At 40.8% G+C, this 21,218-nt stretch overlaps 1 pseudogene; it reads right to left on the reverse strand.

The window, feature by feature from the left end:
• LOC139741993 (uncharacterized) overlaps nucleotides 1–21,218 on the reverse strand; it is a 48,860-nt pseudogene that overhangs the window by 13,003 nt on the left and 14,639 nt on the right.

The following is a 21,218-nucleotide window of genomic DNA, read 5'->3' on the forward strand; positions in this document are numbered from 1 at the left end:
GCTCCAGTAAAACATTGTTAACAGAATGACTTTCTTGGGAAACTGGCGAAAAGCTTTTCTCTTATTTTCTTTTTTTTTCCTGCCACATATATTTTGAGTACGCAGTGTCGCATTGTTATTGATAATGGAAACTAAAACTCTCTGAATGGTTACATTAATAATTCATGCAAGAAGGGCTCCAACCCGTGATTCAGAATGCGACACCAGCACCTCCGAAATTGGCGTTAGTATAAACATCTATAAACCAGCAAGAATAAGTAATTATTGCATCGGTCAAGACTTTAATCATAATTATGCCGAACGGTTAAAGACTGTGATCTCACATTCACAAATTGTTTCCAGATATCGTAATTCTTGACAGGGCTTATTTAGTTCACCCGGTTCCCGAAAGCAGTGGATCATTGATTCACCATTACAGCACCATGATTATTCTGTGCTTGTAATTAAGCAGTCTAAAAGGACCACAATACGATTATTCTCCTTTTTTTTCGGCATTGGACAGTTGGATGCCTGTGCAGTACAAGTAGAGACGATGCAGAAGAAGGACTCGAAGAAAGACTTTCGATACTCACAGGCGCCACTTCTCATGCCGGTGAAGACAGTGATCTCGTATGAGTAGTGATCTCGAGGGTCGTTGTCAATCAGGGGTGTGGCGCCCGCCTGGAAAAAAATTAAGGCGAGATGTCGATTAGGAGTGTTAGTAAGTAATGCTGTTGCTAAAACATCTAAAAGCCTCCACCACCGTGCAGCAGAATTTCCACACACTACTCGCTAATCACTATTGACTATCCACGATCCACCACTCACTGTCCAGTATCCGCTATCCACTATCCACTATCCACTATCCACTATCCACTATGATAGAATATCAAAAGTGTGACGTCATAGGCATTCATTGCAATGAAAATTGGTTGCAAAGAACCTCACGTAGCCAAAATATCTGCGAACATAACGTTTGCTAACCATGCTCTAACTAAAGACCGTGACATCATCACTTCGATTCTCTGTACACTCAACTATAAAATGAATTACATCACTACACATTACGTACATTGTGCTTCCATTTACTATCCACAACTTGCATCCAGAGTCCGGTGACCATGATCATACACTGCTCAGTACAGTTAACCGGGTTCACTGTATACTCCCATCAGGGAGGTCTTTCCATCTCCTCGCTCTCCCACTTACCTTAACCAGATCACGCTGGTCAGCCTTGTAGGCCCAAAGCTGGACCGTCAGGTAGATGGCAAACATGCAGACCATGAAGGTGAAGACCACCGGATTCTCGCCCAGCTTCGTGAAGGCCGACTGAGACAGGTCGATGGAATTCATTGGCACCTCGAAGCCGCCGCCGAAAGACGTGAGATGGTTGCAGAAACACTGCGTCTGCAGCAGCCGAGACTTATCCCCAACCTACCAAAGAGGAAAACATTATGGGTATACCTGTTGCTGCCCTCTAATGTCTCAATCAAGAAATGTCATATGTGAATGGTATCACTCCTTCCCAAAACTCTATTACATTTTATCGCACTCTGAATTGTACAACTAACTTTGAACAGACTGAGAAGTTCTAAACGAAGTATGTCTCCATTGCTAAAGATTTATAATTTTTTTTAATGGCAAGATCTGGGGTTCTTTATGATTCTCTGTTTGCAAATAATTGATAAGTGAGTTTGGAAAAACAAAACAATCTCACGCACTACAGTAATATTACATGTCTAGAAGAAAAAAAAAAACCCAAATGCAATAACAAATGCTTTGTTGAGTCGAACTTCTGAGAGATTGACTCGTATGTAGTGTGGTGGATACAACTTTGAATTTTATCAGTTCGGGAGATTAACCTTATGAAAAGAATTGCTCTTTGAAAACAGAGGAGAAGGAAACTCACAGCAATTGGTATTCATCTTGAGAAGAATGTCATCTGAGCACAAACCTAGATATTTCATTTGAGACTGGGCTACTTGGCAGCAACAATCGCCGCAGCAACAGGAACTTTCATGATTATTGGCTCAAGAAACATGATGAGGTGAGACTAACAGGAGATGGCTCAGCTCAGTTGCCGCTGCAGCAGCTGCCCGCGTCCAGTGCGCAGTTCGAGTTACGCGCCTTTCCCGGCTAGCTGTAGATTTTCATATTCATATTTTTCTAAATGACGTCATCATGACGCATCTGCTTACCTCACATCCATCCGTGGACCAGTCATCTGCCTCCGTGTCGTAGAACTGACACTTGCTCGTAAAGGGTCTGATGCGGTAGTAGACAGGCCAGAAAGCCGTTTCGATGTCGGCGTCTGACCCAAGGTACTCATCGATGGAGCTAGAGTTTTCCCCGCCTACGGACTTCAGTCCGACGTAAACTTCCGCCGTCGAGCCGTTGAAGTAACTGTTGAAAGAAATTGCAACATGGAATCATGGAAACAGAATGGTTTTTCCTCGTGGTGTGTCCCTAAACGTCTTACTTGCAGCTTTCTGCTGGCAATGTGACATGATTCTAAAACACTGAATTTTAATTCTAATGATATTGTAATCCGAAAATGAACGGATCTGGATATGTGGGTGATCCTTCGAGTAATTGACCCGCACTGCGACATAATCATTTTAAAATTTGATGTAAAAAGAATGCAGGTCAGTATGAAAACTTAGTTATCACAATGTGCCATGATAGCTCACGATGGATGGACATCATGTCTGAATACAGTGTAGTAAGGATGGTTTCGCCTTGGTCCTGATTTTTTCCAATAGTTACTGGAATTTATAGCTCTTTGCATTCCTACACACTCACCTGTCCAGTATGGTGTTACTAATGAAACAGACATTTGGATCCGGATAGTCTAGCTCTCCGCAGCCCGTCCCATTCCCAAGATATGGAATCGGATGGGGCAGCGTACAGTTGAAATCGTAGATGTCGATAGAGGGCGGCCTGCCCATTCTGATGTAGAGTTCCAGCGTCACGTTGTCCGCCATCGTCCCGTTGTGGTTCAGAGCTACCGCCTCGATATGGAGCGCAGCATGACCGGGGGCCACTGTGCGCAGGAAATAATTGTTGAAAAGAAAATGGATATTGATCTGAACATATTGTTTACATGGTCCATGAGACAAACCATGCAATGTCAACAGTCAATTCAATTTGCGAATGTAAATCAGGAGAGAATTGGTTCGGATGGTTTTCGAAGCAATGTGAAAACCCATTATTATTTTCATCACATATCGTACTTTCAGTTGCTGATCACAAGAAAACCGATGCGCCTTGTAGCTGATGAAAAATAAGTGAGATAAGTGAGGGAATAGGGAAACCTTTGTGCAAGAAACTATCCCAGAGATCTGGCATGTCTGATGCTAATTATTAGGAGAACACAGTTCTGATTGACCATTTTTTTATCAAAAGCTTCCTCATCACATCTTATCACTGCCCAAGATCAAAGAGATCGTCTCAAGCTGAAAAGATCAAGAAACAGCAGCCTTAAGTTTGAAGGAAACACGTAATGACTTATTTCTAAACAGTAATATCAAATCACAGATTATGATACAATATCCGTTGATAAATAAGATTACGTATGATCCGTAATCCCACTATTCCTTGTCAAATGCTTTCGTGACTCCTATATGCTTTGCGCGGTCAACAGCTGTCACAAAAGCCGTAAGCGTCAGTTTAAGATATAATTATATGAACGCCAACGGTTACTTTCGTGAGGACAGGACTATGAACCAGACTGATATGGGATCTACTCACTCAGCACGTGGGACAGCATTCGCTCGTTCCTGGGCTTGGTCACGTTGACGATGGTCACCAGGCTGCTTTCGTCAATCTGATCCGCCGACCTCGTCACCCAGATCTCGATGGGCTCGGCGAGATCCTTGATCTCCAGCGGGCTGCCCGAGGCGTTGTTGAAGCCAAGGCCAGCGGTCTGGCCCTGCACCGTGTTCGAGTTGTTGGACCAAGTCTTGGAGTTCGACTTTTCCATCGTAGACTGGTTTTATTTCAAAAGATGATAGAGAAATACATGTTACAGGTTACTCATAGAACACGTTCATAGATATACTCATATCACATGGAAAGTGAAAAGATCTGTGAGCATTATGCCATATAATATAAGGATAATACATAGTAAAACTAATGAATTAATAGTAACCTAAACGAGTTATTAACAGTTTATATTCGACTGATGAATCATCGCGATACTCCATGGAATACAATTTTTCTTGTGGGGGGATAATTAAATTCTATCTCGAGGAACGTATGGTGAATGCATCTTGTCATGCATATAACTTTGCGAGATTATTTTGGTCCAAATGGGTTCAGCATTATATGGCATAAATGATATGACTCTAAGGTATAAACCTTTTGACAAGAGAAGAAAGCCCGCCACTCGAAAAGACAGAGATAACGTGTCACCAAGATACTGTCAGTATACCGTACGGACAATGACCGAAGGGCAAGCAAGTATACTATATGACAATTAATCAACAAATGATATCTAAAGACTAGCGTAGTTAACACGTATCCGCTGTCACTGGAAAGTGAATATCAGTTTCAGAAGGACGTTGGTGATCCCTTACCTGAGCCTCCACGGAGAGGGCGGTACCATTTCCGCTTCCAAACAGTGTTGATGACAGAGGGAGTTTGAACCCAGAACCACACTGTGCGCCGTATTGTTCTGTGGAAAGTGTGACGAGAAATTTCCGGTCACCATGGTTATGGTCTGTTGCCGCCAACTGTATCAGAACTGTTTAATGTCGGCTAATCAGTTCCAAAGCAAGATGAATAACTATTTTAATTGTCAGGCAACCTTGATGCTCATTTATGTATGTCTATATTCTTATGCATCTATACAAGATCAAAATTGCGTGAATCCAAGGCCACAAATTTCTGGGCACGTCTTAGTCTTTCAAATGCGTCTTGATGCTTACTGGAAGGGTCGTCCAGTAATATCATATGATGATCTTTAATATTGTTTCAGAATTTCAAAGCTTAACTTCACAAGGATGAGTCCAGGTATAGATTCATCAAATTCCAAATAACCCAAGAAAATCAAGAATGATCGGTCAAGAGCTACACATCTTATTATTCTAAACTCTACACTTCATCAAAATTAATGCTAAAGTTGGAGATAACAATCAGTCCCTCCAAGTTATAAAGGATGAATAGTACGATTTTCATTCCTCGCTCTAGAAAGAAAAAAAAAAGAAAGAAAGAAAACGCATACTGTTGTCCATGTTTGCCGTGAAGGCCTTGTCCATCGAGATGTTAACGGAGGGAGTCGCTATGGCCACGGGGGCCTGGCCCGTCACCATCCCGCCGTTGATGGATGTCATCATGTTTCCAACAAGACTGTCCATGTTTGCACTCATGCTGCGACTCTGTGAACGGAGTTTAGAGAGAGTGAAAACATTAAGCAACCACTGCTTAACTTATGCCATTGAAATGTCCCTTACATATACGCCATGTTCTGAAGAGAAATCAAACCTACAAAGCACATTTTATTAACCTTTTCATGTACGTATGTATGTGTGTGTGAATGTATGCGTGTATGTACGTATGTATTTGTCTGTCCATCCATTTATCTATCTGCCTATCCGTCTATCTATCTATCCATTGATCTATCTATTTACCTACCCATCCATCCATCCATCCATCCAACTATCAACCTGTCTATCTATCAATCCATCCATCTATCTAATCTAGCTATCTTCATGTTTGTTTATATATCTATCAATCCATACATCTAATCTAGCTATCTTTATGTCTCTTTATCTATCTATCAATCCATCTATCTATCTAATCTAGCTATCTTCATGTCTGTTTATCTATCTATCTATCAATCCATCCATCTATCTAAGCTAGCTATCTTCATGTCTGTTCATCTATCTATCTATCAATCCATCCATCTATCTAATCTAACTATCTTCACATCTGTTTATCTATCTATCAATCCATCCATCTATCTAATCTAGCTATCTTCATGTATGTCTATATTATCTTCCTTCATTTCAGTCAGTGTGTATCTACAAATAATACTATGTTTTTTCGTGTATCTAACATCTCATCTAGCTACTACGAACTTGTCCGTCCGAGCAATGAGGATAGAACAGGTTGCTCAATTTACAATGTTCTCCATTTCCCTTTAACTTGTTCAGCCTCGTTAACAGCATGTTTATTTAAATAGAATGAAAGGGTGGTAGCCCTGAGAAGGTTAACCATGTTAGCATATATAGGTTCCTGCACATGACTTGTCATACATCCACTGCGGGTGAGATGATGTGTTATTGAGGCCACCTACCATCTCGTTCATGGCCTCGACTTCGGCAGCCGCGGCGGCAGCAGCAGCCTCGAGGTCGGACGAATCCGACGAGTAGTAGTCCGAGGCGGCGTCGTCTACCGCGGGCATGCCGGTGGCGTACAGGTAGTCCAGCTGATCGCCCACCGCCGCTGCCGCCGCCTTGGACGCGGCGGCTTTCGTCTGTGCGCCGGTCATCGCATTTCCTGCAAAATACGGGGGTATACGAAAGAGATATATCGAATTTCCACCATGTTTTTGGTTGTAGACAAAATTTAGAATAAAAGGTCGAAATTATTTGTCATCTTGACATATTGAGGTTCCTGTACTCGATGCACGCAGACTTTAGGCGTATTTCGAAATATGGAAGAAAAGTCCCTGCTGGCATATCCGTAAACATTCAGCCTTTCACTTTTTACAGAAACAACACCATTTGGCAGTGTTCATAACTTACGACTCCTCGAAATTCAAGGAATTTAAAAGAAAATGGCACGAAATACAGATAGTATCAACCGCTGCTAGCTTCTGTCAAGTTGGTGAGTCAGTGTTATACAACTCTATGATAAGAAAATAACCTGTAGGTCCATCGTTGCATTAGAAAGAGATTTCATAAAAGTGTAATTCCTGTCAGAAACGTATAATCAAAACATGGAGTAAAGAATTTGAGTTATTTCATGAGGGGACACTAGCACCGACCCAACATTGTAACTGATTGACAAATCAATTGCCCTACATTGACGTAAATACATGAAATAAGCACTGAACTGATTACTGTTTTTGTCAATAAATAATTGATTTATCAACCAGTAGCAATAAAACATCTCGACGGAAGAATTTCATCAATTTAGATACTCACCTATCATGTTCAATATTCCGCTGCTACTTTCCTCCACTTCATCGGCTCCGGCCTCCTCAGACTTCTCCGAGAGAAGACCCATGAACTGTGACCCTGTTCTCATGGTGTCGTCCTGGAAACAAGGAGGTCAAGAAAAAGAAAAAAAATCCACGTAACGTCATAGATTACCGAAGTGATGATGCCACAGTCTTTTATTATGGGTTGGGTTGGAACCAGGTAAGAGCATTATTAGCAATAATTGTGTTCACAGATATTCGGGTTAGGTGGGGTTGTTTAGAACCAGTTTCCATGGTGATAAATGGCTGATATGGCATAACACCTTGTACACTTTGGTACTCAATATAGGGGACGGGGGATTTCCTAAACAGTGGTGTTCTATTGCGTTCGAATGCATTTACATTCTTCTATAAGTTAAGTCAGCCAATATTAGCGATGTAACATGAATAAAAATGGCCCAGCGGAGACAGGAATTATATCATGAATAGATATGTCTCTAACTGATTCGTAGGCCTATACAAATTTTTAATGAAGCTACCTTATCTGAAATGATAGGAAATGAATTGTATTCTTAAAACCAAATTCTTAATGATTAGAAATAGATTAGCTCTGACGCCTTTGAACGTGGAGGCGAATGAAGCTATTGACAAAGAACACTGATTTTGTAACATTTCTTTGTACAAACAGTTAAGACGGGGACAAGGTCTCTTCACATACTACGGTTGCTACAGATTTTAAAAATCTTTTTTTGTGTGTGTGTGTGTCTGTCATATCCCGTATGACACTGCGAGTTTAATGAGTTTTACCGAAGTTAAGGTAACTTAATGGCATTTCACGTTTGTTGAAAAAGAGTAACGTGTGCACGGATGACTTACCGCGGCTGTGACGGACACTTCCCCTGTGGAGGACGTAGCTGTCACCATGGCAGACGATAGCTGTTTCATGGCGCCAACAGTGTTAGGTATAGCTAGTGACATTGCGGTAATCATACTGTCTCGCATCTGGTGGGTAAATGGGAAGAGAGGGCGTGTTGGTGTAAACAAGAGATTATTTTGCAAATGACTTAACGTCATTGTGTATGAAAAGTCGAAATTTATTACAGGCAGAAGTGAATGAGATCAGCTCATCAGCAGTCCCAATATCATAAGTTTATCTTTTGCATAATACTTTCGGACTCACACACAATGTCTTTTATTCCCTTTTTATGCCTGAGGTTTAGACGAATAACTTGTAAGAATGAAAAGTTGGTAGGTTGATACAGCAGAATATGTATTGTTTCATTTCAAATAGATCATAAGAATATAAAACTTGGAATAAAATCATTCCGATAACAAACAGTTGATGAGAAAACGAAACTCAAGTCAAGAATGGAACACTCTCAGAACTGAAATCATTTTCTTTCTTTTATCGAAGCAAATAGTGAAAACTTGTCAAAATAAGGGCCCTTCTAATGTGCAGGAGTAGTACTTTGATATCACTTATTGAGTAGAAGTGATATTAGGAATGATAGGGATGTAGGACATCCTCTTTTTATTCATCTCTGCTTGCTGCGACACGGATGGGAGGTGTTGGTATCCAAGCAACCATGTAGCGCGGGAAACTCACATCCTGTCGCTGTCTCTCTTCCTCTTGCTGTTGCTGCTGAAGTGCTTCTTGAGCTGCTGCCGCAGCTGCTGCCTGTTCCTCCGGCGTCATCTCGGTCACGTCTAGGGAGCAGCGAAATCAAGGCAACTGCAGTCATTACTTAGGTATGTCACTGATGTTGTTATCTATTCGGTGTAATACGATACAAAGTTTTATACAGTATCATTCAGCATATTGATCGTTCTCGAAGAACTTATGGAAATAGATGTACCGTATTCACTAAGCCATAAATGATTACATTTTACTTAAATTAGATTGCGAACATAACCTCATCTTATAAAATTATCGATCATATAAACATCAAACTGATAGACATGCAAAGATTGCGTATGCAGTATAGGACCCACCTGCGCCGAACGTGGTGGTCGCTATTGTATACGCCTCTGTTACGGGCGAGGACGCAGCGGTCGACGAAGCCACGTTCAACATCCCAGCGCATGCCGCGATGATGTTCGCTGCCGAGGACGTGTCGCCGGCCGCGATGGCACCCGCCATCGCCCCGTCGTCACCCGTCATGTTCCGCATCATCTCCATTTGCTCCGACGTGCTCACACTGGGCGGTCGCACCTTGAAGAGGCAAAAGACGCGTATAGAAGTTTGGTAACCATGAGAATAAGATTTGAATAGAGCTTAAAACTAATAATAAAGGGATATCTATAACCTTTAAACAACGAACTAAGGAACATCGAGAAAGGGTGAGCTTGTGTTCTTTAAGTAGAGAACACAAACAAACACACAAACCTGAAACTGAGATATCACATTTCTCTTCATTGTTTCCTCTTTAATTATCATTACGGATATTGTAACATGGGTGTAAAATTGTGCATCAATATAGCCTTACATGATAATAAAAAGTGTAAAAGAATGATAAAAGCAATACTAGCAACAGTAATATAAGTAGAAGAAATCATGATTATGACAATGGTGACGATAATGATGACAGTAATTACAGTAATAATAATAATAATAGTAACAATAAGATGATCATTATCATTATCATTATGGTTACAATAATTGCTATCATCACCATTATCATAACAAAACAAAAAATAATGGCGTTGCTTGACTACATATCAGGCATTGTCAGGTATGATTACTATTGAAAACTTACCTCTACAGTTAACTCCAGATCTGAGAAGGATCCTATGTAATCAGTCACTCGAACCAATAGGAATACGAGGAAGTCATTCTCTTCGTATCCCTGAGGGAATACAGTGGGCGTGTCCATATAAGATTTCTCACCTGAAGAGAGAAAAAAGAACATAATAAAGTTTACACACAAGTAAATAACACAATGCACTTAAAGAACAGTGTTAGACGACGTGGTCTCGTAACAAATGTCAGCTCATACCTTTTAGAACTGGTGAAAGATAATGTTCAGTCATCACGTACGTCTCAAGTTTGTTTGTATCTTTTTGGAAAAATTATATTTCTTTGTGGATGGGGTTGTGAGATGATAGTGTCCAACAGTATATTGCCAAACACAGGCTAAATGACATAAGTGTGACGTTAAGATTTACTAATTCCATTGAATGGGACAATTTACCATAGAGCCCTATGATCTGTTCGGAACTTACTCTGTGCAAAAGATTACTCCTTCTTCTCTCTCGTCTTGCGTAAAGAAAGTCGAATTCGTAGAGAGTGGTACAACATCTGCTATCTGGATATTTCCTAAAATATACAGCTTTCTAATGCGGTGCTGAATGACTTCCATTCATTTGGCGACATACAATGACATAAGAAATAGGATGTCAACTTTGGGCTTCATTGGCATTCAGGAAATCAAGAAGTTCAGGCGTCATTACAACACTTACAATTTATTTGCCGTCCGTTTGGCGAAATGACTATCGGAGAGATTAGACAAAAAAAAAAAAGAAGAAAGAAGGAAAAGACATATTATCTACCGTTGTAGAGCCAGGTCCACGACTCGGATTCCTTGAGCCGCTGGGCGAAGCGGTAGTTGAGAGGCATGTCTGGGTCAGTCCAGTCCTGGCACTCGATGTTGAACTCCGTCTCGAGGGCGGTGCCGTTCGGCGGGACCGCTGAGCAGTTGCCGACGACGGGTCGCTCGTTCGTAATGAAGTCGTACGAGGCGAGACCTGTTGAGGGTGAATCGCAGCTCATCGTGTCATAACCTTATCTGATTTGCATGTGCGTGAGTTTTTTTTTTCTTCAAATATCACAATTAGGAGGAAATATGACGAATATTAACATTTGATAACTTTCTTACATTTTCCCAATTAAATCAACTATTCTTTTTGATGGATTTTAAACTGTTTACCAATGACTTCTAGAACAGAAGGTTGGAATGGAAGTTCACGGTTACTATTTATGGCTGCTGTAAGGGCTTCACTGCATACCTACCGTAGTTTTCGAAAGACGGAGTACGATCTGCGAAGACACGGATGCGGTAGGTCGACTGGTCTTCAAAAGGACCGGCGTCGATTGCAATGTTGGCATTCGAGTCCCCAGTACCGGCGTATTGCAGCCACGAGCTCGTGGGCACCAACACGAAATCCTCGTGCGTACCGTTCGATTCCAACTTGTAGATCTCCCATCTGAAGATTAAAAAATGGTTGTTATCAGCGGAAAAATAAACGAGCTCCACCAAACAGGTATTGCGAAGTCACCACTTTGAATGATCACATTTGAAATAGTGATATTCAAACCGGACAAAGTATAGTAATGAGAGCAAAATGAAACAAAATTTGGAATGTACCGGTGAACAAGAAACACGACAGTATTTTTCGAGAATTTGGAATGCATAGACAGAACAGAGATGTCTAGCACAGCCATTATTATTTGAACGTCGACATATGGAAGGTATTTATGTATCAAAAAAGAAATTAGATATTTTCGGCATCCGTTACCATCCATGTGCCTCATTTCCAACGAATTTTGATGTCAAAGCAAAAATAAGATACCATACTTCATCCTCAACAACAACAGTGGCAACAATATCAACAACAACGTCAACAGAATGATGACATGTTGTGTCCTGTGACCACATGAAATAATTATATCAGTCCACACTAAACACTGTCTCTCAATTTAGGGTAAATATTTCCCACTCAGTCAGTGACAGACACGGATCGAAATCGCGTCGCACCACTGTGCGATCGTCTGTATGAAAGGAGACACGCTTCGATATTAAATAAGCCGATCTTACCGGTAGTATAGAATCTGACCCTTTCTTGCGTCCAAGTCGGTGGACTCGAGAGCGAAGCGACTCGTCGGGTTGAGCTTCGTCTTGCAGTTGGTACGACAGCTGGAGCAAGGAGAAGAGAACATGGTATAGCTTACACGGCTACACTAGAGTAATTTAACAAACCTTAACCTTAACCTAAACCTTAACACGGTTCCCTCAATTCCCTTTGGTATTTTTTCCCTTCTATTCGGAGACTAAAGAAAGCTTGACCATCAGCCATTTAGGGACTGGCAAGTTTCTCAGCCATGAAGAAGTAGTAGATGTCACGAGGCAATGTACAATTTTTGAGACTGAAAGTGGTAGGAAATTACAATGCGTGTCACTTTTATGTTAAACCCTTAACCCTATTCTAGGAGGGGGGGGGGGGCATTTTGCCCCCCCCCCCCCCCCCCCGACGTCTCGCGTGATTATTTCACAACGCGTGATGTTCTCACCGCGACATTTTAGGTCTTTTTTTTCAAGTATCGCGCAACTTTTGAGACTAAATTTGTTGCTCCCGGGCATACCGTTTTGAAGCCACGCCCCTTTGAAAAAAATTCGTTGACACAAAAATTGCTCAGAAACATGATTTTGTGTACAAATCAAATGTAAATTGTGTTTTTGCAATTAATTCATATAAAAATGAATATTTTTACTTTCAATGGCTGATAATGATTTATTTTAGCCTGATTATGCTTTAAAAAGTTTCTGCGACAAACTTTGACGAAAAAACACAGCAAAAACAACAAAGAAATACAAAAGAAATTCAATAAACAATAAGATACATAAGAAATCATTATGACGCCGAATTTTTGCTTCAATATTATTGTTGAGGATATTGAAAAGAATATGTTCACCCAAAATTAGAAGTCTTGGAGCTTTATCTTTTAATTTATAGGCAAAAAAATATATATATATTTTTGCATAAATTAGCATAAATTAATATAAAATAAATAAATTAAGATTTGAAAAATCTAACTATACAGTCTTGTAGATTACATTGGCCTCTACCTTAGTGCAAATTTTCGCGAGGATTGCGCGATCCACGACAGAGACCTGAAGGGGGAGGGGGGCAAAGAGGCCACTCCCCGGTGGTTTCAAGTCACTCAAAAAACCCGGTGGGATTAGAGTTAAGCAATTTAAGCATGATACAGGTTCATCGGTCATGGGATTTAAGCTTAAAAGTAGGCACCAGGTTTCTAATTCTTTTGGAGAAAAAGACACTAGGGCAAATATGATAATTATCCTGATTTGAAAGAGTTATTAGACGCTAACTTGTGTATTGTCTCAATGTAATAGTGGTTTCAGAGCTTTCTAGTATTGTGGAAAAATAGTACGATTTATTTCAAAAGTGTAGTGTAAGATGCGTTGTTGCAATAGTTACCTTATCGCCATTTTTGGAGGGTTGCCACTGGCAACCTGAAGTTCCTGCGTGGCGACTATCCTACGATCTCCTTTGAAAACAATCATTCTGATCTCGTAGTTCATCTTCTCATGCATGTAGAAGGTGTCTATAGTGAACGCTCCTTCCGTATCATTTAGAATACCTATTAGGAGAAAATGGATAGTCTAGCGCATTAAGGTATACTTCTTTGATGGAATATGATATGATATATAAAACTCATGATCATTAGATATCGACAGAAAAGCGAGTAAATCTAGACTGCTTTTTCCCTACTTGGAAAAAAAAGAAAAATTACCAAACATTTCTGTTTTCAGTAAGTGACCATCATATTTTTTCATCCCTCTCCTGTACATCTAAGGCGTATGGGATGAATAAACTCTATGTTTGTGAAAGCCATATTGGAGAATATTTTTGCCCTAACTTGATCAATTTAACATGTCGTCAAATTTTTTACCGATAAAATGTGGTGTGCCCCAGGGCTCAATATTAGCTCCCCTTCTCTTTTTGTTATATATCAATGATATTGTTAATTCGTCGTCTATATTATCATTTACATTATATGCCGATGACACGAATAATTTTTATTCCCACGATAATATAGAAACGTTGGTATCTACACTTCTAATGCAGAGTTACCAAATGTTTCCAACTGGTTTAAGAATAATAAATTATCACTTAATATTGATAAAACAAATTATATTTATTTTAAGCATATGAAAACTCACACAGATGATCTTGTAAATTATATTAGGATTGATAATGTATTTCATGAACGTAAAAGTTCTATTAAGTTTTTAGGTATTTCTATTGATGAAAACCTAACCTGGAATGATCATATGCGTTATGTTACAACCTGTATATCTAGAAATATAGGTGTTCTTTCAAAGATGAAAAGTTATCTTCCTGAACATACTCTTTTTATGCTTTACAATTCTTTAATCCTACCATATATTTTGTATTGTTATCTAGTGTGGGCTACAAGTTCAAAAACTAAACTCAACCCTATTTATTTACTACAAAAGAAAGCCATTCGCATCTGTACTGGATCACAATATTTAGCCCACACCAGTTCACTTTTTTATCAGTTAAAAACACTGAATATATTTGATACAAATACATTACATTCTTTGCTTTTTATGTATATAAGTATTTGAACAACTTACTTCCAAACATTTTTCACGATTTCTTTAAACTGAATTATACCGTTCATTCATATCCCACTCCTAATTCGCAAAATTTTCATTTAGTAAATCCCAGATTATTAATTGCACAAAAATCTATAAGACACAATGGACCAAATCTTTGGAATACACTCCCAGATTATGTTAAATCGTGTAAAACTTTATATTCTTTCAAGGCTAGATTGAAAACTACATTACTGTCAGATTACAATCTATGAATATAGCATTTGAATATATATTTTGTTTTGTATGATCACATTTCTTTTCCTGTAAATTGGATTTAAAACTACAATAAATATACGCAATGTTTCTGTGTCTATCATTTCATTTCATTCCCATTTTCTTCAGCATCACCACTATCACTTTCATCTTCATTATCACATTTTTCTTCATCATTACCCTGTCAACATCATCATACATCATCATCATATTTCACGTTACTCTTATTCGTACCTATGCACTATACATATATAAAAAACATAATGTATTTACAGTGTTTTATATTTTGTAGTATTTCTCCATTCCGCAAACAATATAATTTTTTGTGTATTATGTAGATAGGTCCCTGGGCTGCCACGTGCTCAAGCTTTTGCTTATAGTGGCAGTCCTTCTTCCGCATAATTTCTCAGATAATTATTTGGAAAATTGGTAATACGATTTATAATTTGTTAATGAAATTAATTTACACATCGATTTTCCTTCTTTGAATCATGTACTTGTAATCTGCTTACTGATATTCTATGTGATATTACTGAAAATAATTTTGATTTATGTATGAAATTGTGTTGGAAGAAAAATAAATCAAACAAACAAACATAGAGCACGACGGATCCGAATACTTACTTCCGTATCCTCCTCGATCAAATCCGTAACGCCCGAAACAGCCTCCGTAATCATTCGCTTCATGTTCGTAGGACGCCTTTGCCGTCCCTTCTCGTATCAATTCAGTGTAATCGTCATTCCAAACCTGGTAGGTCTCATGTTGCCGTTTGCACATCCACACAAAGCGCAGACCAGATTTATCGCTGGGGTCGACGTCTGGATCGCTTGTCTCGGAGAGCCCATCAATGACGATTCTGTCATTCCAGCGAATGCGTATCTCGGATCCTCCCGCAATTCGTGCCACAAGTGGCGTGGCAACCACGCGAATCTTTACAGAGTCCAACCTCTCCACACCCCGTTCTCCGTACATGGACACATTGAGCTGAAAGCTGTAGAGGCCGTAGGGGAGGACGAACTTCTTGATGGCCAATTCGCGCTGCGTAAAACCTTGCATCACAGAGTCACCAAGTTCGTAGATCTCTGTCAGGCTTCCATCGTTATCATCAACAGAGAAAGCCCGCCAAGTATAGAGGGCGTACTTAACCGAAGTGCAGTTGATTTTGACACGGCCGTAAACTGTGACATCCTTGGAAGCGAAGTATTCTCTGTTCCCGTCATCGTCACAGAAGGGGTAAAACTGGTTACAGCCATTTTCATCCCGAACGTTGACTTCTGGGTAGTAGCAAGGAGCTTTGGTAACAGCAGTCGGTATTGATACTGCCTGTTCGGACACCATGTTATGAGCAACCACTTGAATGCGGTATCGATTCACAGTCTGAAAGACGTTATACAGGGTGATGTTGGGATCCTGGCCACTGAAAAATAAACCTTCAAGATACACATTACTCACTTCCTCGAATCGCAGGAATGGGTCTTTGAATTCCAGTGGATATCTACTCTCACAAGTCTGACGATGGCCCCAGAAAGCGATGGAATTGATGTCCGAAGTTACGTCTCGGAAATCAACAAAATAGCAAGCATCGGTTCCCACGTTTCCGGTATTGAGCTCGAACTCTATCGTTGTGTTTCGAGAACGTGGGCCATGATCTGAGAGAACTAAGTCAGCAACACCCCGCTGTATGACTATTGTCTTGGAAACCACCACCCAGTGGACCGGATTGGATACATTAAGAGTGACCGTGTAAACGCCACGCTGGGCATACCACCAGATGGCGTATGGTTCTTTCGTTTGCACCACGTAGGGAGGTGGGGCCGTCGGAGGGATGGTTGATGGAGCCTCTGTAGTGGTCGGTGCAGTTGTTGGCGCCTTTGAAGGCTTTGGATCTGGACATAGATCCACATCCAGTGAGACATTCTCCCTAACGAATAATCTCCCAATCCACGTCAGGACCTCGGCGTTGAGACAATTCCATTCTCCGAGTAAGTCAATGAATGACTCTAGGTGTATTGTGTCGTTTACGCGCATGAACATTGTGAAGTTGGACACAAAGTCCCAAGTCTCATTTCTTGCCCACTCGGTGTAGTTGTCACAGTTGTAGGTTTGACTCTTCATTATTCCTGCCGTGCAGTTCACATCCGAAGTGTAATGCGGGGTTGGAGGGGGTCCAGCCGTCGTCGTAGGCACTGTTGTCGTAGTGGGCTGTGTGCAATTTGCCACCCCAGTGCAGTTGACTTCGGGGGAAGGAGGATCGGTGGGAGGCGTAGTAGGGACTGCTGTCGATGGAATTGGTGGTGGGGTTAAAACGATAGACCCTCCAGAACACTGTAAAAGTTCAGCATCTCTGTTGGTTAAGCGAGTCACAACGCTATTAACCCATTCCTCGACAACGAATGTGCAATTTTCTGGCGCCTCTGTCGTCGTTTGGACAGTAGTTGGTTCCAGGGTCGTACCAAAAGTGGTCGAAGGCGCCTCGGTGGTTGAAGGAGGGACAAACGCGGTGTCGCCAAAATCCCAAGTGTAAGTGAGGTCAGTCCCAGATGCATGTGTTGCTTTCACGACAATCGCATACTCCAATGGGAAGTAGTTGAAAAGGGTTCCGTAGCCCTGCTGATCGTCCTGCGTGTCATTCCCTAGACTGTAGTCACTGTCAATAATGAATTCGTTGTAATTAACCTCTTTCATAAGTTGAGTGATCGTCTCGTAAACAAAGATTTGAAACACGAGAGTTTTAGAACTGACGAGATTCCAAAGGTTGATTGTAACATTGTACTGCCCCCATTCGTAGAATTTGTGAGTGACTGTAAAGATATGATCCATGGAATCCGTATGTCTGTTGCCATCAGCGTCATCCTCAGTAAGTGATGTCTCGGAATCTTCATTGCCATCTCCCCAGTCAATTGTGTAAGATGCTGACGTAGGAAAGGGCAAGTCCTTTGTCTGAAACAGATGAAACGGGATGCTGGTAAACTTATCATCAACCCAGAGTCTGTTCAATCGCCTGCCTATCCATTCAAACCCCTTGACGGGATGTTGTACCTCCACCGGGTCCGAGGAAATGGAGTACGTCTCGGTGCCTAGGAGATTTGTGGCAGATACCATTACAGGGTAAGTACCCGGCTCTCGATACTTGTGATTTCGCGTCCTCTTTCCGCCAACGTCGATACTGACAATACTTCCGTCCTTGAAGTCCCATTCCCAAGAGACTCTGGATCCCCAGCTGATGTAGGCCGTTAGTTCTGCTTGTTCGCCCACTCGAATGTGACGTCGAGGGCACTGGATTTCTAGATCCAGAATCGGTTTCTCCATTTCGATGTCGGCCTCGAACACCATGAAACTGACCAAATTTGAGATGTTGATGAAGACAGAATAAGGCCCCATCTTTGCCAGTGGCATATACTGCTGGACTGGGTTCGATTCAGCTATTGGGAAATCTTCAACTGGTCTGATCTTGTCGGTAAATACATACGCCACATTGGCATCTGTTGGCGGGGTACTCTGATCTCCCGTGTATTCGTACTCGAAAAGCATCGTGCCAACCTCCTGGTAAGGAATCACTCCCGGAGAATGGTACGTCATCTCGACGTTCTCGACAGGATTTTGAACCTTGATCAACGTCCAGACCAACTCTTCGCTGACCGCACTCGTACAGTTGATCGTCACATTATAGTCGGCAGCCACATCGAACGAGTGCCACTCTAGGTATTCATCACCCAAGACTCGCCTCATCTCGATTTTCGTGAACGTTTCAGAGTTCCCGTCGTCAAAGTCCATAACCATCGTGAGATCTGATCCGATCTTCATATCAAATGCGATTGAAATAGAATCGTGGGGCATGATGTACAATTCAGAAACCCACATCTGAAGATCTTTGATGGCATACTCCACTTGCACGGATACAACGTCGGTGTACGGTCCGCTCACGAGATTCAGGGTCGTCAGGGATAGGTCGTAAAAACCGCGATCGTCGTACTTGTCGGCCGGAATCAAGATATATCCCTCTCCAATTGTGTCGTCCATGTAGTAGAGTGAGGCGTTGTTGAGGTCTAGAGTGTTTCCCGCAAATTCGCCCTCAAATGTCAAATTAGTTCCGGTGTCAAAGAGCACACCAATAAGAGAGGTCTCGCCAAACCTCAGTGGTGGGGGCTCCACCAATCGGAAATTGGTGATTTCAATTTGGACGACGGCCGTGCTGTTAATGGTTGACCAGCTGACCCGATTAGAAGCATTGATGTAGACAGGATAGTACCCGATAGATTCGTAGATCGTAATCACGCTTCCTGTCAAACCTGTGGTGTGATAATAGATATAACAATAGAAAGAATGATTTGTGAAGCTGACAGTAATTGTGACAATAATAGCAGCAATGCTAATAACTCTCGGAAAGCAATGATAGAACGAGAACTATCCATATGAATGTAAAATACATAATATACCGTATTCTGATGCCAACAATTACATCGGCTAATATATATATATATAGGTATACACTATACAGCACACTATATAGTACACACTATAGCTTCTGACCACACGAGCAAAGAGAATTAAGGGTTTGGGACGAACACCGATCAAGGGCTTTCAATAGCTCAGTCGGTAGAGCACCGGTCTAGTAATCCGGAGGTCTCAGGTTCGAATCCCGATGAAAACCCATTTTCTTTGCTCAAAAGTTCTCACTATTTATTATTATTTGTTTCTGGTCAGTTTTCCCTTTCTTGTTTCAAAATATATTACAAAAAGCTGCATCGCTTCGGTGATCCCTCGCATTTATTCCAAAGTTGATTTACATCCTTTGGCTTTATGTCAGGTTAATGTGTGTGTGTGTGTGTGGCACACATACACACACTATAGCTTCTGACCACATGAGCAAAGAAAATTAAGGGTTTGGGACGAACACCGATCAAGGGCTTTCAATAGCTCAGTCGGTAGAGCACCGGTCTAGTAATCCGGAGGTCTCGCGTTCGAATCCCGATGAAAACCCATTTTCTTTGCTCAAAGTTCTCACTATGTATGTATAACCCTTAAGTGAACATCATTAACGTTTCAATTTCAATCCAAGATATTACCACCGCACTTGTGCATACACCTGACACCTGACGCTCAAGTCAAAGGTTTCTGATTGTTTCTAATAGATAACAACAAAGGTTTGATAGTGAACAGTGTTTAAATTCTGCAGCAAACGCAACCTTTGTAATTCAGGTGCTTTCCTAGTTACTGTACCTTTATATTGTACATCATGTCCCTGGCTACCATTTTTATTTGATTCAGGTTATATTTTTTCCCGAATATTTTCGCGACACAATTATTTCTTTTACTGACAAATAAATCTTTAAATGACAATAAATAGAAACAATGAAATGTAAACGTTTTCATAGATGTCACATATTGAAGAAAGCATTTCTAGCTTGAAACTTCCCCCGTAATATTCTCTGACCTTAACAAAGTCCCGAACAAATGTTATTTTTTTTTTCTTATAAAAGAATATAGAATTTTGAGAACACCAGAGTTTCATTACGCACCGTCGTGACTGACGGCCATTCGGTCTTCGAGGCGGTAGCCGGGCATGTGTGCGCTAACATTGAAATCCTCGTCGTGCTTCATGAAGAACGTGGGCACGATGCCGTCTCCTATTGTGACCTCGTATGTCACATTTGTACCTGTAATTGATACGCAATAGGGGAAACTGTTAATCATAAAAATCTGTGTTGATGATATGTCATTGCTGTCTTCATACACAAAGAAATCATAATAATAAATGCCTAGCTTGCTAAGAGAGCAATCAATGATATGATGATGATGATAATAATATTACCAATCATAGCAATAATCATAAATTCTTATCATAGATTTTATTATCATTATAACCATATACCCAGAGAAGCCTCTTCTGTGTTAACAATGCTCTCCTCAAAAGGCTCTGCTATATCTTATTACCCAAGCGTTGCCAGTTACCCATTTATGCACATTGGTCAGGAGGGCTATCTTGTCTAGGGATTCGAACCCAGGACCTGTTGTTTACAAATCCGTAGCCTTATCCACTACACCATACACATTAATTTATCTGGTCTAATTTTCTGTAATCGCAAGAGCCCTTCTCGATATGGCATTAATGAGTATCTAACCCTTGTGAACATGACACGTAACATTCCAATGATAAGACAGACGGGGGGGGGGGATATTAATTTTACGAGCTCCACAAGGAGGACACTTGATAAGAAACATATTTTAGTCCAGAGGATTATAATTACAACACTAAGATTTTGACGAAATAAACTTCATGATTACTTATTTCGAATTGTGATTTATGAGCAGAGGAGAAAGTTAAAGTCGACTTGGAAGACAAGAAGTGAATGTCTTTGTCAATTACCATCCCTAAACTAAGAATCAATAATCTGTCAAAAGTGGTTTGCTGTACCTTGTTTAGTGGCTCATCATGTTATCAAATCTGTCTGTT

The sequence above is a fragment of the Diadema antillarum genome, unplaced genomic scaffold, assembly GCF_040938485.1.
Source record: "Diadema antillarum isolate AM-2024a unplaced genomic scaffold, OU_Dant_1.0 seq00000973_RagTag, whole genome shotgun sequence".
NCBI lineage: Eukaryota > Metazoa > Echinodermata > Echinoidea > Diadematoida > Diadematidae > Diadema > Diadema antillarum.